The sequence below is a fragment of the Aedes albopictus genome, chromosome 2 (genome assembly GCF_035046485.1).
Source record: "Aedes albopictus strain Foshan chromosome 2, AalbF5, whole genome shotgun sequence".
Taxonomy (NCBI): domain Eukaryota; kingdom Metazoa; phylum Arthropoda; class Insecta; order Diptera; family Culicidae; genus Aedes; species Aedes albopictus.
In genome coordinates this window covers 363493787-363506983 of record NC_085137.1, presented here as the reverse complement: position 1 = coordinate 363506983, position 13197 = coordinate 363493787, and the positions used below count along the sequence as shown (strand labels likewise).

General features: G+C 43.0%; 1 protein-coding gene across 10 annotated transcripts in view; it reads left to right on the top strand.

The window, feature by feature from the left end:
* Nucleotides 1–13197, top strand: part of LOC109622630 (potassium voltage-gated channel subfamily KQT member 1) — a 601129-nt gene that overhangs the window by 543415 nt on the left and 44517 nt on the right. The window lies entirely within an intron of this gene.

Sequence of the window (13197 nt, the reverse complement as noted above, 5' to 3'; positions counted from 1 at the left end):
TAAACTAGACGGTCATATGTATCCAAGTGGTCTCACCAGCAAGCAAATTTTATTCGTGTGTTCAAAACATAAATGTAAATCTGGCATTCGATTTGAGTAGGTCGAATCAGGGTAGGAATCACAGTCAACATACGACCTATTCAAAACGAACGCCAGAAATATACATATTCTTTTTCAGCACGCATAGTAGCCAAACAAACAGCAAGTCTAGAAAACCTGAAATCATTTGCGTTAGCATTGGTATCCATTTTCCCAACTTTCAAACATAGCTACAAATTGATTTGTGGAAATGAAAAGGAGCATTTTCAGTTATCGGAAACAACATGACAGGTGCCGAACAAGCGGGAGAGTGTGTGTGTATTTATACGGGAAGCTCAAGGAACACATGGCACAAGTAACTCTCGATCAAGCCAGTAAAAGGGTGAAATAGCTTATCTAAATTAGTTCTAATACTCCAACACATACCCAAAACAACTTTTATGATTTTTGATTAGAGTAACCTTTACTTTTCATCAAAGATGTTGTGCATATCTACAACTTTTTTGATAACTAGAAAAAGAAACTGAAAATAATGTGTATTTGCTTGCTGGTGAGACCACTTGGATACATATGACCTCACCTAGGTCACTTCTATGCAGTGTTTTAAAATAATATGATAATAATTTGATAATAATTGATCTTTATAGGCGCAATAAAGCATACAATTATGCGAATAGTTAATATTTATCACTTCACAGAAGATAATGGGGTTCTAAATGACATACAAAAACTGATATTATTGTTTTAGCGTCAAAAATAGGCTCTAGTAAGATTAAGAACCCCTGCTAAGGATACTCGAGGATACAACCGAAAACATCAGGATATTCAACTAATAGTAATACATATTGAACCTAGTGGGGTTTGATTTGCATCCATTTGCATCCAAGATAGTTATTGAGCCTTGAAAAACGGCTATTTTTAACTCAAAAATAGCCATAACTAACCCAATTGCCATTTTAGAACCCTATTCACTTCTACAAAGTTGTTTCTATTGACATTTTACACAACTTTGTAGAACATTGCAACTTTCTAAACCTGCGCGTTTTCGAAATATATGAATAAAACGATTTTTGGGGGGTCGTTCATAAAATACGTCTGTATCTTGAAGCAATGTAGAGATATAGGGTTGGTGTCTTCGGCAAAGATATTTGTATTGAGCATATCTACAACTTTGCCGAAGACACCATATTGAAAAAACTTTAATTAATCCACCTAGCGGTGACGGCGCCTTTCTCGTGCCTTCGAAAACACATTTCAACACAACTCTAGTGACATGTTGATGATAATCGCACTTTCATACGTATAACAGAAATCAGTTTCATGGCATCAAAGATCATATCGCTTATCTGGTTTTTGATTTTTGAGCCGCAATCTTGATGCTTAAGCCGCCATTTAGGATTAAAGTTCGACAGCTTGGACATTCTGGTCGCTATTTTGAGCCCAAAACTCCATTAAACAGCCGCCATTTTGATTGTTAAGACGCCTTCTTGGATATTCTGGTAGCTATTTTTGATCTCCGGTTGTCTTCACCATACCAAATATACCCATATTGAACGGTTTTAGAGCCTAAACCTAAGCCTAAACAGCTGCCATCTTGAAGCTTATACTGCCATCATGAATTTTGAGACGCCATCTTGGATATTTTAATCTTCATTTTTGTACTCCAGACTTCGTCCCAATACCAGATATACCCATATTGCATGGTTTTGAGCCTAAAACTCCATTAAACAGAAGTCATTTTGAGCTTTGAGCTGCCATCTTGGATTTTAGACCACCATCTTCGATACTCCGTTTGTCATTTTTGCATTTTTGGAGCCCAGATTTCTTCCCCATATCAAATATACACATATTGCATGGTTTCAAGTCCTAAAACCTCATTAAACAGTCGCCATCTTGAATTTTGAGACGCAATCTCGGATATTTTGGTCGCCATCTTGGATATTTTAATCGTCATTTTTGAACTCCAGACATCTTTTTTTCAATATCAAATATACATATATTGCATGGCTTTAGAGCCTGAAACTCCATTAAACAGCCGTCCATATTGAATGTTGAACCGCCATCTTGGATATTCTGGTCGCCATTTTTGGAGTTCAGACTTCTTCCCCATATCAAATATACGCATATTGTATGGTGTCAGGTCCTTCAACTCCATTAAACATTCGCCATCTTGAATTTGGAGCCGCCATCTTGAATATCAGGCTGTCATCTTGAATTTTAGACCGAAATCGTGGAATTTCTGGTCCCCGGTGTTCGTTTCCGCATAAAATTCGTAAACCATGCTAAAGGTTACAAAAATCGCCGCAGTTTGATGTGTGATGGGGCTTCGGCCAGTTCCACCGGTGCTGGTCCGAATCACTGAAATGGCCATGACTCCGGAACGCCTCGACCTATCCGAACCATTTTTAGTAGCAAACAATGCGGTAAAACACCGGTTCGGCTCGAGCTATAATCCGAAACAAAACATGTAAAGTTCAATTACTACGTAACGGTTGAGATTTGACCATATGCGTACACATTTTTTTCACCATTAATGATCCTCTATTACTCCTTAAAAAGTTTGCAATCATCCATCGGGACCCTCGGAACCGGTTCCGGAACACTATCGGTTCTGATATGGTCTGAGACTATTTTCCTGCTTACCGTTCATCAGATTATCGAAAATGCCGTGGTTTGATGTATCGCATGCATAGTTTTATTCTCTTTTATATTTGAGCACGTCTGGCGGGACATCCAGAACCGGTTCCGGAACACTACCGGTTCAGATATGGTCTGAGACTATTCTCCTGCTTATCGTTCATCAGGTTATCGAAAATGCAGCTGTTTGATGTGTCGCATGCATAGTTTTATTCTCTTTTATATTTGAGCACGTCTGGCGGGACATCCAGAACCGGTTCCGGAACACCACCGGTTCAGATATGGTCTGATACTATTTTCCTGCCAACCGTTCATCAGGTTACCGAAAATGTTGCTGTTTGATGTGTGGCATGAATGAGTTATTTTCAATTTTATATTTGGCCACTTCCGGCGGGACACCCACATCCGGTTCCGGAACACTACCGGTTCAGATATGGTCTTATACTGTTTTTCTGCTAACCGTGATCAGGCTATCGAAAATGCCGCTGTTTGATGTGTCGCATGCATGGGTTTGGTTCTCTTTTATATTTGGCAACTTCCGGCGGGACATCCGGAACCGGTTCCGGAACGCTACCGGTTCTGATATGGTCTGAGACTATTTTATTGCTTACCGTTCATCATATCATCAAAAATGCCGTGGTTTGATATGTCGCATGCATGGGTTTGTTGCATTTTTATGTCTGACACCTACCAGGGGTACCGGTCCGGAACACCTAAATGGCCATAACTCCGGAACGGCTGGACCGATCCGAACCATTTTCAATAGGAAATAATGAGACTATATGCCGCGACGAATGAACCGTGGGTCATTAAAATCGATTGAGGTTTACTGCCAAAAAGTGATGTGAGTTTTTTGCACACACACTTTACCCCATTTGACATAATAAAATTTGACATAACGGTCATTTGACATAATGGTTATTTGGCATAACAATTGATTGATTTGTCTTTGAGACTTTCTATATTCTAGGATCTTCAGTTAGCCTAGTGGTTAAGGCTATGGATCGCCAATCCGGAGACGGCGGGTTTGATTCCCGTCCCGGTCGGGAAAATTTTCACAACTGCCTGGGCATAGTGTATCATTGTGCTTGCCTCACAATATAGAAATTCATGTAATGGCTGGCAAAGAAAGCCCTCCAATTAAAAATAATTTAGTATGGAGAAGTGCCCAATAGCTTGTTAAGATATTACAAGATCAAAACAATAGCAGACAAGATTAGTCGACCATTTTCTTGAAAATAAAAATGCCAATATCCAGCATTGAACCTACGACCTTAGGATTCACAGGCGGCGATGCTTACCACTCAACTGCGGCTCACGGTTGTGAATATCATGGTAACAAAAGCATGAGGTTCTTCATTTCCCCAGCTCAGAAAGGGGCACATGGTATTTCACTAACATTGAGCCATCTCTCTGAGTGTATGTGTTCCATTTCGTGTAGGAGAGCTTAATTTGTTCTTATGTAGAAATTTTCATATATTTTGACAAGAACAAAAACTGATATCATATCACTTTGAGATATTCTTAAAATTATTGAATAACACATCAAAATCACATCGAGCTATGACAACAAAAATTGTTCGATTTGAGATTTGATTTAGATATTCTTGTCTGCCCGGGTATGCACAAACGTCATCATGCTAAATGACCATTATGCCGAATGGCTTTAAAGCAAACGGAGTTATGTCCAATGGCATTAAGCCAAACGCCATTATGCCAAATGAGGTAGATCCCTCCAAAAGAAATTCGTATAAGATTTTGCATGAAAGCCTGCTTTTGCCTTTTTCACGAATAAGCCCTAAAACAAACGTTGCAGTAAACTCCCGGGGCATTCCCAGGGGAGTTTTTAAATTCTACCTTGAAATTTTTTCGGAATTATCCCTGTAGGAATGTTTAGAGAAACCTCCTTAAAACATCCCTGCAAAATTTTCTAGGGAAATCTCTAGGGGAGTTCCAAAGAAATCCATGGTTGACTTTCCGGATTTTTGGAGAGAAAAATAAAGAATCTCTGGATGTATTCCTGACCGAATCGCAGGATTTCCTTGCAAGAACTGCTGGGGGCATTCTTAAAGGAATGCATGGATGGGGGGAGGGGAGAATTCCTTAATCAATCCGTGAATAAACTCCTAAAGGATTTCTTGGAAAAAAATTGAATGACTTCCTGGATGAATTCTTGCAGAATTTCCTGGCATCTGAATGCAGAATATCAAAACAAATCACTGGAGGAATTCCTCTAAAAATCCTTAAAAGAATTTTGTTTTAATCTGCAGGTACTTCTTTTGGGAAATTCTTGGGTGCATCCTTGGAAAAGATTATGGAAGGATTTCTGGAATTTTTGAAAGAGCCCCAAAATTAATTTCAGAAAAAATCCCAGCAGAAATCCCTGAAGGAATTCCTGGAGCGATTCCTGGAGGTATTCCTGAAGGGATTCCTTCCTAGAGGAATTTTTGGAGAGATTCCAGGAGGTATTCCTGGAAAGATTTCTAGAGGTATTCATGGAAAGATTCCTGGAGGAATCCCTGGAGCGATTCCCGGATAATCCCTGGAGAAATTCCTTGAGAAATTAGATTTCTCAATTTTCGATTCCACAAATTGGAGATGGGTTCCAGAAGGATTTTTGAAAGAATCGAGGAATTTTGGAATAAATCCTAGGAGGAGATCCTAAGAGAATCCCTGGAGTTGAAGTCTCTTACAAACCCATAAAGAAATTCCTGAAGAAATTCTTGAAGGAATCTCAGGAGTAATTCGTAAAGAAATCCCAGAAGGAATTCCTGAAAATCCTTGAAGGATTTTCTGAAGGTACATTAGGAGAAATTCCTGAAGACGAATTTCTAGAGGAATCCTATGAGGAATTTCTGAAGAAATCCTCGAAATCTCAGGAGGAGAAGGAAGAGCAATCTCTAGAGCAATTCTTGAAAGAATCTCAAGAATAATTCGTGGATGAATCCCTGAAATGATCCTGGAGTAATTTCTAGAAGAATCCCAGAAGGAATTTCTTAGGGAACCTCTGGAGGTGTTCCTAGAGAAATTCTTGTAGGAATCCTGGAGAAATTCGTGGACGAATAGCTAGAGGAAGGCCTGGAAGAATTACTAGAAAATTTGCTGGAGGAATTCCTGAGTGAATCCTTGGAGAAATTCTTGAACAATCGCTGAAGGAGTTGCTAAAGATACTCCAGAAGAAATTCCTGAAAAAATCTCAGGTAGATATTCTGAAAAAAAAATCACAGAATAAATTCCTGAAGAATTTCTGGAGGAACCACACGTAGAATTCGAAAATAAATCGCTGAAAGGATTCGTGATCAAATCCCTGGCGAAATTTCTAAGAAAATCCTGAAGGAATTCCTGAGGAAAATCCGAATAATAGTTCGTGGATGAATTCCTGAAATAATTTCTGGAGCTGTTTCTAGAAGAATCACAGAAAGGAACCACTGTAGGAATTCTCAAGGGAATCCCTGGAGGAATTCCTGAGGAAATCTTCCGAGATGAAAACGCCGAGGGCTGAAAATCTCGATAATAAAGAAAAATAATAATAATAATGAGGAAATCTCTGATGGATTTCTTAGAGAAATTCCTGGAGTAATCCTGAAGGAATTAGTGGACGAATATCTAGAGGACTGCCTATGGAAATCTTTCGAAGAAATCCTAGAAGACTCCCTAGAGGAATTACTAGAAAAATACCTTGAAGAATTCCTGAAGGAATCCTTGGAGGTATTCTTGCACAATCACTGAAAAAGTTGCTGAAGGAATCACAGGATAAATTCAAGAAAAAACCGAGGTAGATATCCTAGAAGAAATTCCTGAAGAATCACTGGAGGAACCACAGGAGGAATTCCTACAAATAATCCAGGAGAATTCGAAAAAAATCCAGGAGAAATTCCTGAAGTAATGACAGGTAGAATTCTTGAAGGAATCAAAGATAGAAATTCTGATGAAATCCTAGGCGGAGGTCCTGAAAAAAAATCCAAGCAGAAATTCATGAAGGAATCGCAGAAGCAGTTCCAGAAAAAAAAACAGGAACAGTTCCCGAAAAAATCTCAGAATGAGTTCCTGCCTGAATCATTCCCAGGGGGAATTCCTGAAGGAATCCAAAGAAGAGTCCATAGAGGAATTCCTGAAATTATTCCTGGAGCAGTTCCTTAAGGAATCGAAGAAAAAATTTCTCAAGACATCCCTGGAGGAACTCCTCCATGAATTTCTTAAAAAAAAAAGAGCTCCTAATAACTTGGAAGAATTACTGAAGGAATTCCAAGAGGAGTTTGTGGAGGAATCCTTGGAGGAATTCCTTAAATAATTCCTGGAGCAGTACCTGAAAGAATCTCAGAAGGTATTTCTGAGAAATCTTCTAAACAATTGCCGGAGAAACTCCTGGAAGGATTCCTGAAGAAACCCCAGGAGGAATCGCAGAAGCAATATATGGAGGAATTCTAAGGGAACTCCAGGATAGATTTCTAAAGGAATCCATGAAGGAACTTTATACCGCAAAAGTTTAGCTAATTGGAAGCGGTGCATCGCGGTCGCTTAATTTCCCCCCACAGGGAGGAGAAAAAAAAGTTTCTGAATAACTTCCTGGAGGCATTTCTGAAAGAATCCCAGGAGAAATTCTTGAAGGAATCCCAGTGCGAATTCTTGAAGAAATTTTAGGAGAAATGCCTCCAGGAGGCAGTTCTGAAGGAATCTCAGAAGAAATTCTTGAAAAAAATCGCAGGTGGAGTCTCTGAAGGAATGCTTAGAGAAACTCCTCCAGGAACCTCGAGAAGAGTTCGTGGAGTAATTTCTGATATAATTCCTTGATCAGTTTTTGGGAAAATCCGTGGAGAAATTCTTCGAAGTCGCCGAAGTCTTCGAAGAAAATTTTCGAGTCACCATTTTTTTCTTTTTTCCTTCCCAAGTAACACACTTGTCACCGAAGAGTCACGGCGGCGCAGGTTTTTGTTGTGCAGAAGTCACTGTGACTTACTTCTAACAAGTAAGTGTTTATTTGTTAGAAGTAAGTCACAGTGACTTCTCCGTAACAAAAACCTGCGCCGCCGTGACTCTTCGGTGACAAGTGTGTTACTTGGGTTGCGTGTTAAACATTTATTGCACCCTGGAGGGATCGGTTCTGCTTGTGCCTCGCACTGAGCCGAATCATACGTATTTATGCAATAAATAGAAAAAATATCTTTTAATTTTATTTTCTTCAGCTCGTTTTCCGTATTTTTTTTTTTTTTCAATAAATTGAGATGTTTTTTTTTTCTTCGTTGTTTTCGCGTTTTTTTTTATGTAAATTGAGGTTTTTTTTCTCAAATAGCCAGTTTTTTTTCACGCGTTTCAAACATCTATTGTAATGTTCCGATGACCCTGGAGGGATCGGTTCTGCTTGGGCCTCCTACTGAGCAGAAACATAATTATTTAACCCGGGAGCGGTCGCGTCGTGTACTGAGTACACGCACCATGAAAAATGCACATTTGTGGTATACAGCGAGAGCGCGGTGTCGCTGCAGGTAGTCAAAGACGCAACTGCTCGAGGGTTAAACAATAAATAGAAAAAAATCTCTTTTGATTGCCGGCTTTCAAAAGATTAAATTTTAACCAAGTAAACAACCAATGTCATGGGTCCATCGCCAGCTTTTCAGGCGAATCCTTGACCTACATAATACATCTCCCAACCACCCACTCCGTAGTACTTATGAGAGTGTCACTGAGTCGGAGGCCTCTTAAATAAGTGCTTCATACACATTTCCTTCCCCTATCCCAAGTTACGGTAAATATGGGCGTGGCCGGGAATAATGACATTTGTGCTTTTGGTATTCTTGCATAAGATTGGAGCAAAGTTAACTCCCTGGCTTTGTTCCGAAAAGTAATCCGAGCAAGATTAGCAGAAGGTACATGAATGTTGTTAGTGTCCAATCTACGAAGTATACCGTAACTACGCTAACGCTAACGCTAACGGAGTTACATATGTCCAATGGCATTGAGACAAACGTCATTATGCCAAATGTGGTAGATCCCTCCAAAAGAGATTTGTATAAGATTTTGCATGAAAACCCTACTTTTGCCTTGCCAAAACGTTGCATTAAACTCTCAGGGCATTCCCAGGGGAATTTCTAAATTCTACCTTGAAATTTTTTCGATACAATTCCTGTTGGAATTTGTAAAGAAACCTCCTTAAGATATCCCTGGAAAATGTTTTAGAGGAATCTCTGGTGGAGTTCCTGAAGAAATCCGTGGTTGACTTTCCGAAAGATTTTTGGAGTGAAAAACAAAGAATCTCTGGATGTATTCCTGAATGAACCGCAGGACGAATATCTAAATCTAAAGGATTTCCTTGCAGGAACTGCTGGGGCATTCTTAAAGGAATGCATGGATGGTGGGCCTATATAGCCGAGGCGGTAAACGCACGGGTATTCAGCATGACCATGCTGAGGGTGACGGGTTCGATTCCTGGTCGGTCCAGGATCTTTTCGTAAAGGAAATTTCCTTGACTTCCTTGGGCATAGAGTATCTTCGTGCCTGCCACACGATATACACGCAAAATGGTCATTGGCAGAGGAAGCTCTCAGTTAATAACTGAGGAAGTGCTCATAGAACACTAAGCTGAGAAGCAGGCTTTGTCCCAATGAGAACGTTACGCCAAGAAGAGGAGAGGAGAGGATGGATGGTGGGGAGGTGCATAAAATTCTTGAACGAATCCGTGAATGAACTGCTGAAGGATTTCTTGGAGAAAATTTTGAAAGGATTCCTGGATGAATTCCTGGAGAATTTCCTGGCTCCTGAATGCAGAATATCAAGACAAATCGCTGGATGCATCTGCAGGTATTTTGGGCTGCAAAACGGTGAGTCGATAAGGAGAGCGTCCAATATAGCTCTGGTCCTCACAAGTTCCTACCTCATGCTTCCACGGGTCAAACGATGACAAAGACCGCCAGCTAAGAGTTGTGTGCTTAGCTGGTAGCGCAGCCTGGGCACTGTTGTCCTTCTGACTTCAGCTAGATTGAGGAGGTACGATCCGAGTGTCTGTTCACCAAGGAGGTGCGGCTCAAACAGCGTCTGTTCTGGCATCCAGCGGCTGAGTAAGAAACGCTGCACCACGCCCAGCTAGATCCAAGGTGGTAGCCCCATCAGCGTGGTCGTCCCAGTGTTGGTTGGGACGTTAAACAGAACTGGCACGATGGCCCTCCGGCGAGACAGGAGTGTTGGCGTAGGCCCAATAAGCCACCCGTAAAAATCCCCATTGCGAATAACATAGGAGAAAATACGACTCGATACAATCGGCAAAGACCCACGCGACGAAATAAGGACTACGATTGGAAACTTGGAACATGGAATTGCAAGTCACTAGGTTTCGCAGGATGTGACAGGATAATCTACGACGAACTACATCCCCGCAACTTCGACATCGTGGCGTTGCAGGAACTTTGTTGGACTGGACAGAAAGTGTGGAAAAGCGGGCATCGAGCGGCTACCTTCTACCAAAGCTGTGGCACCACCAATGAACTGGGAACAGGATTTATAGTGTTGGGCAAGATGCGACAACGTGTGATCGGGTGGCAGCCAATCAACGCAAGGATGTGCATGTTGAGAGTTAAGGGCCGTTTCTTCAACTACAGCATCATCAACGTCCACTGCCCACACGAAGGGAGACCCGATGACGAGAAAGAAGCGTTCTACGCGCAGTTAGAGCAAACATACGATGGTTGCTCGCCGCGTGACGTGAAAATCGTTGTCGGCGACATGAACGTGCAGGTAGGAAGGGAGGAAATGTACAGACCGGTAATCGGGCGAAACAGCCTGCACGCCGTAACGAATGATAACGGCCAGCGATGCGTAAACTTTGCAGCCTCCCGTGGTATGGTAGTCCGAAGCACCTTCTTTCCCCGCAAAGATATCCACAAAGCCACCTGGAGATCACCCGACCACCAAACAGAAAACCAAATCGACCACGTTCTAATCGACGGTAAATTCTTCTCGGATATAACCAACGTCCGCACATACCGCAGTGCGAATATAGATTCGGATCACTACTTAGTCGCTGTATGCATGCGCTCAAAACTTTCGACAGTTATCACCACGCGTCGAAGTCGAACGCCGCGGCTCAACATCGAGCAACTTCGTAACGTAGAAGTGGCTCAAGACTACGCGCAGCAGTTAGCAGTGTCCCTACCAACGGAAGAGCAGCTTGGCGCAGCTACACTTGAAGATGGCTGGAGGGACATCCGATCCGCCATAGGTAGTACCTCGGCTACAGCACTAGGCTTCGCGACTCCGAATCACAGAAACGACTGGTACGACGGCGAATGTGAACAGTTGAAAAACGAGAAGAATGCAGCATGGGCGAGAATGCTGCAACACCGTACGAGAGCGAATGAGGCACGTTACAAACAGGCGCGGAACAGGCAGAACTCAGTCTTCCGGATAAAGAAGCGCCAGCAGGAAGAAAGAGATCGCGAAGCGATGGAAGAGCTGTACCGCGCTAAGGACACACGAAAGTTCTACGAGAAGCTGAACCGCTCGCGCAGAGGCTTTGTGCCACAAGCCGACATGTGCCGAGATAATCACGGGAATATTCTCACGAGCGAGCGTGAGGTGGTCGACAGGTGGCGGCAGCATTACGATGAGCACCTCAATGGCGACGTTGCAAGTACCGAAGGTGGCGTGGTAACAGATCTAGGAGTATGTGCACAGGACGAAAGACTTCCGGCCCCTGACCTTCAAGAGATTGAGGAGGAGGTTGGCCGGTTGAAAAACAACAAAGCCGCTGGAGCAGATCAACTACCAAGCGAGCTTCTAAAATACGGTGGAGAAGCACTGGTGAGAGCACTACACTGGGTCATTACCAAGATTTGGGAGGAGGAAGTATTACCGGAGGAATGGATGGAAGGTATCGTGTGTCCCATCTACAAAAAGGGCGACAAGTTGGATTGCGGAAACTACCGCGCGATCACACTACTGAGCGCTGCCTACAAGATACTCTCCCAAATTTTATGCCGCCGTCTATCACCGATTGCAAGAGAGTTCGTGGGGCAATATCAGGCTGGATTCATGGGTGAACGCGCTACAACGGACCAGATGTTCGCCATCCGCCAGGTGTTGCAGAAATGCCGCGAATACAACGTGCCCACACATCACTTGTTCATCGATTTCAAATCGGCATATGATACAATCGATCGAGAACAGCTATGGCAGATTATGCACGAATACGGATTCCCGGATAAACTGATACGGTTGATCAAGGCGACGATGGATCGAGTGATGTGCGTAGTTCGAGTATCAGGGACACTCTCGAGTCCCTTCGAATCTCGCAGAGGGTTACGACAAGGTGATGGTCTTTCGTGCTTGCTGTTCAACATTGCTTTGGAGGGTGTAATAAGAAGAGCGGGGATAAACACGAGTGGGACGATTTTCACGAAGTCCGTTCAGCTGCTTGGTTTCGCCGATGATATTGATATTGTTGCTCGTAAATTTGAGACGATGGCGGAAACGTACATCCGACTAAAGAGGGAAGCCAGGCGAATCGGATTAGTCATTAATGTGTCGAAGACAAAGTACATGATGGCAAAGGGCTCCAGGGAGGAATCACCGCGCCCGCCACCCCGAATTCATATCGACGGTGATGAAATCGAGGCGGTTGAAGAATTCGTGTACTTGGGCTCACTGGTGACCGACGACAACGACACCAGCAGAGAAATTCAGAGGCGCATTGTGGCAGGAAATCGTGCTTACTTTGGACTCCGCAGAACTCTACGATCGAATAAAGTTCGCCGTAACACGAAGTTAACCATCTACAAAACGTTGATTAGACCGGTCGTCCTCTATGGGCACGAAACATGGACCCTACGTGCAGAGGACCAACGCGCCCTTGGAGTTTTCGAACGGAAGGTGTTGCGTACCATCTACGGCGGAGTGCAGATGGAAGACGGGACTTGGAGAAGGCGAATGAACCACGAGCTGCATCAGCTGCTGGGAGAACCAACCATCGTCCATACCGCGAAAATCGGGAGGCTACGGTGGGCGGGTCACGTCATCAGGATGTCGGATAGCAACCCGACTAAAATGGTTCTCGAGAGTCATCCGACCGGTACAAGAAGACGTGGAGCGCAGCGAGCTAGGTGGGTCGACCAAGTGGAGGACGATCTGCGGACCCTACGCAGAGTGCGGAACTGGAGACAAACAGCCATGGACCGAGTGGAATGGAGGCGGCTACTATGTACAGCAGAGGCCACCCCGGCCTTAGCCTGACCGGTAAGTAAGTATCTGCAGGTATTTCTTTTGAGAATCCCTGGAAAAGATTATGGATTTTTTAAGGAATCTTAGAATTTATTTCTGAAAAAATCTCATCGGGAATCCTAGAAGGAAATCCAGAAGGAATCCCAATGGAGATTCTGAAGGGAATCTCAAAATGAGCTCGTGAATTCCAAGAGGAATTTCTGAAGGAGTTTCTGGAGGAACTCCTGGAAGTGTCCATGGAGGAATTCCTAGAGGAATTCCTGTGGGAAATTTTGAATTGAGGAATAATTCCTGGAGCAGTTTCTAGACGAATTG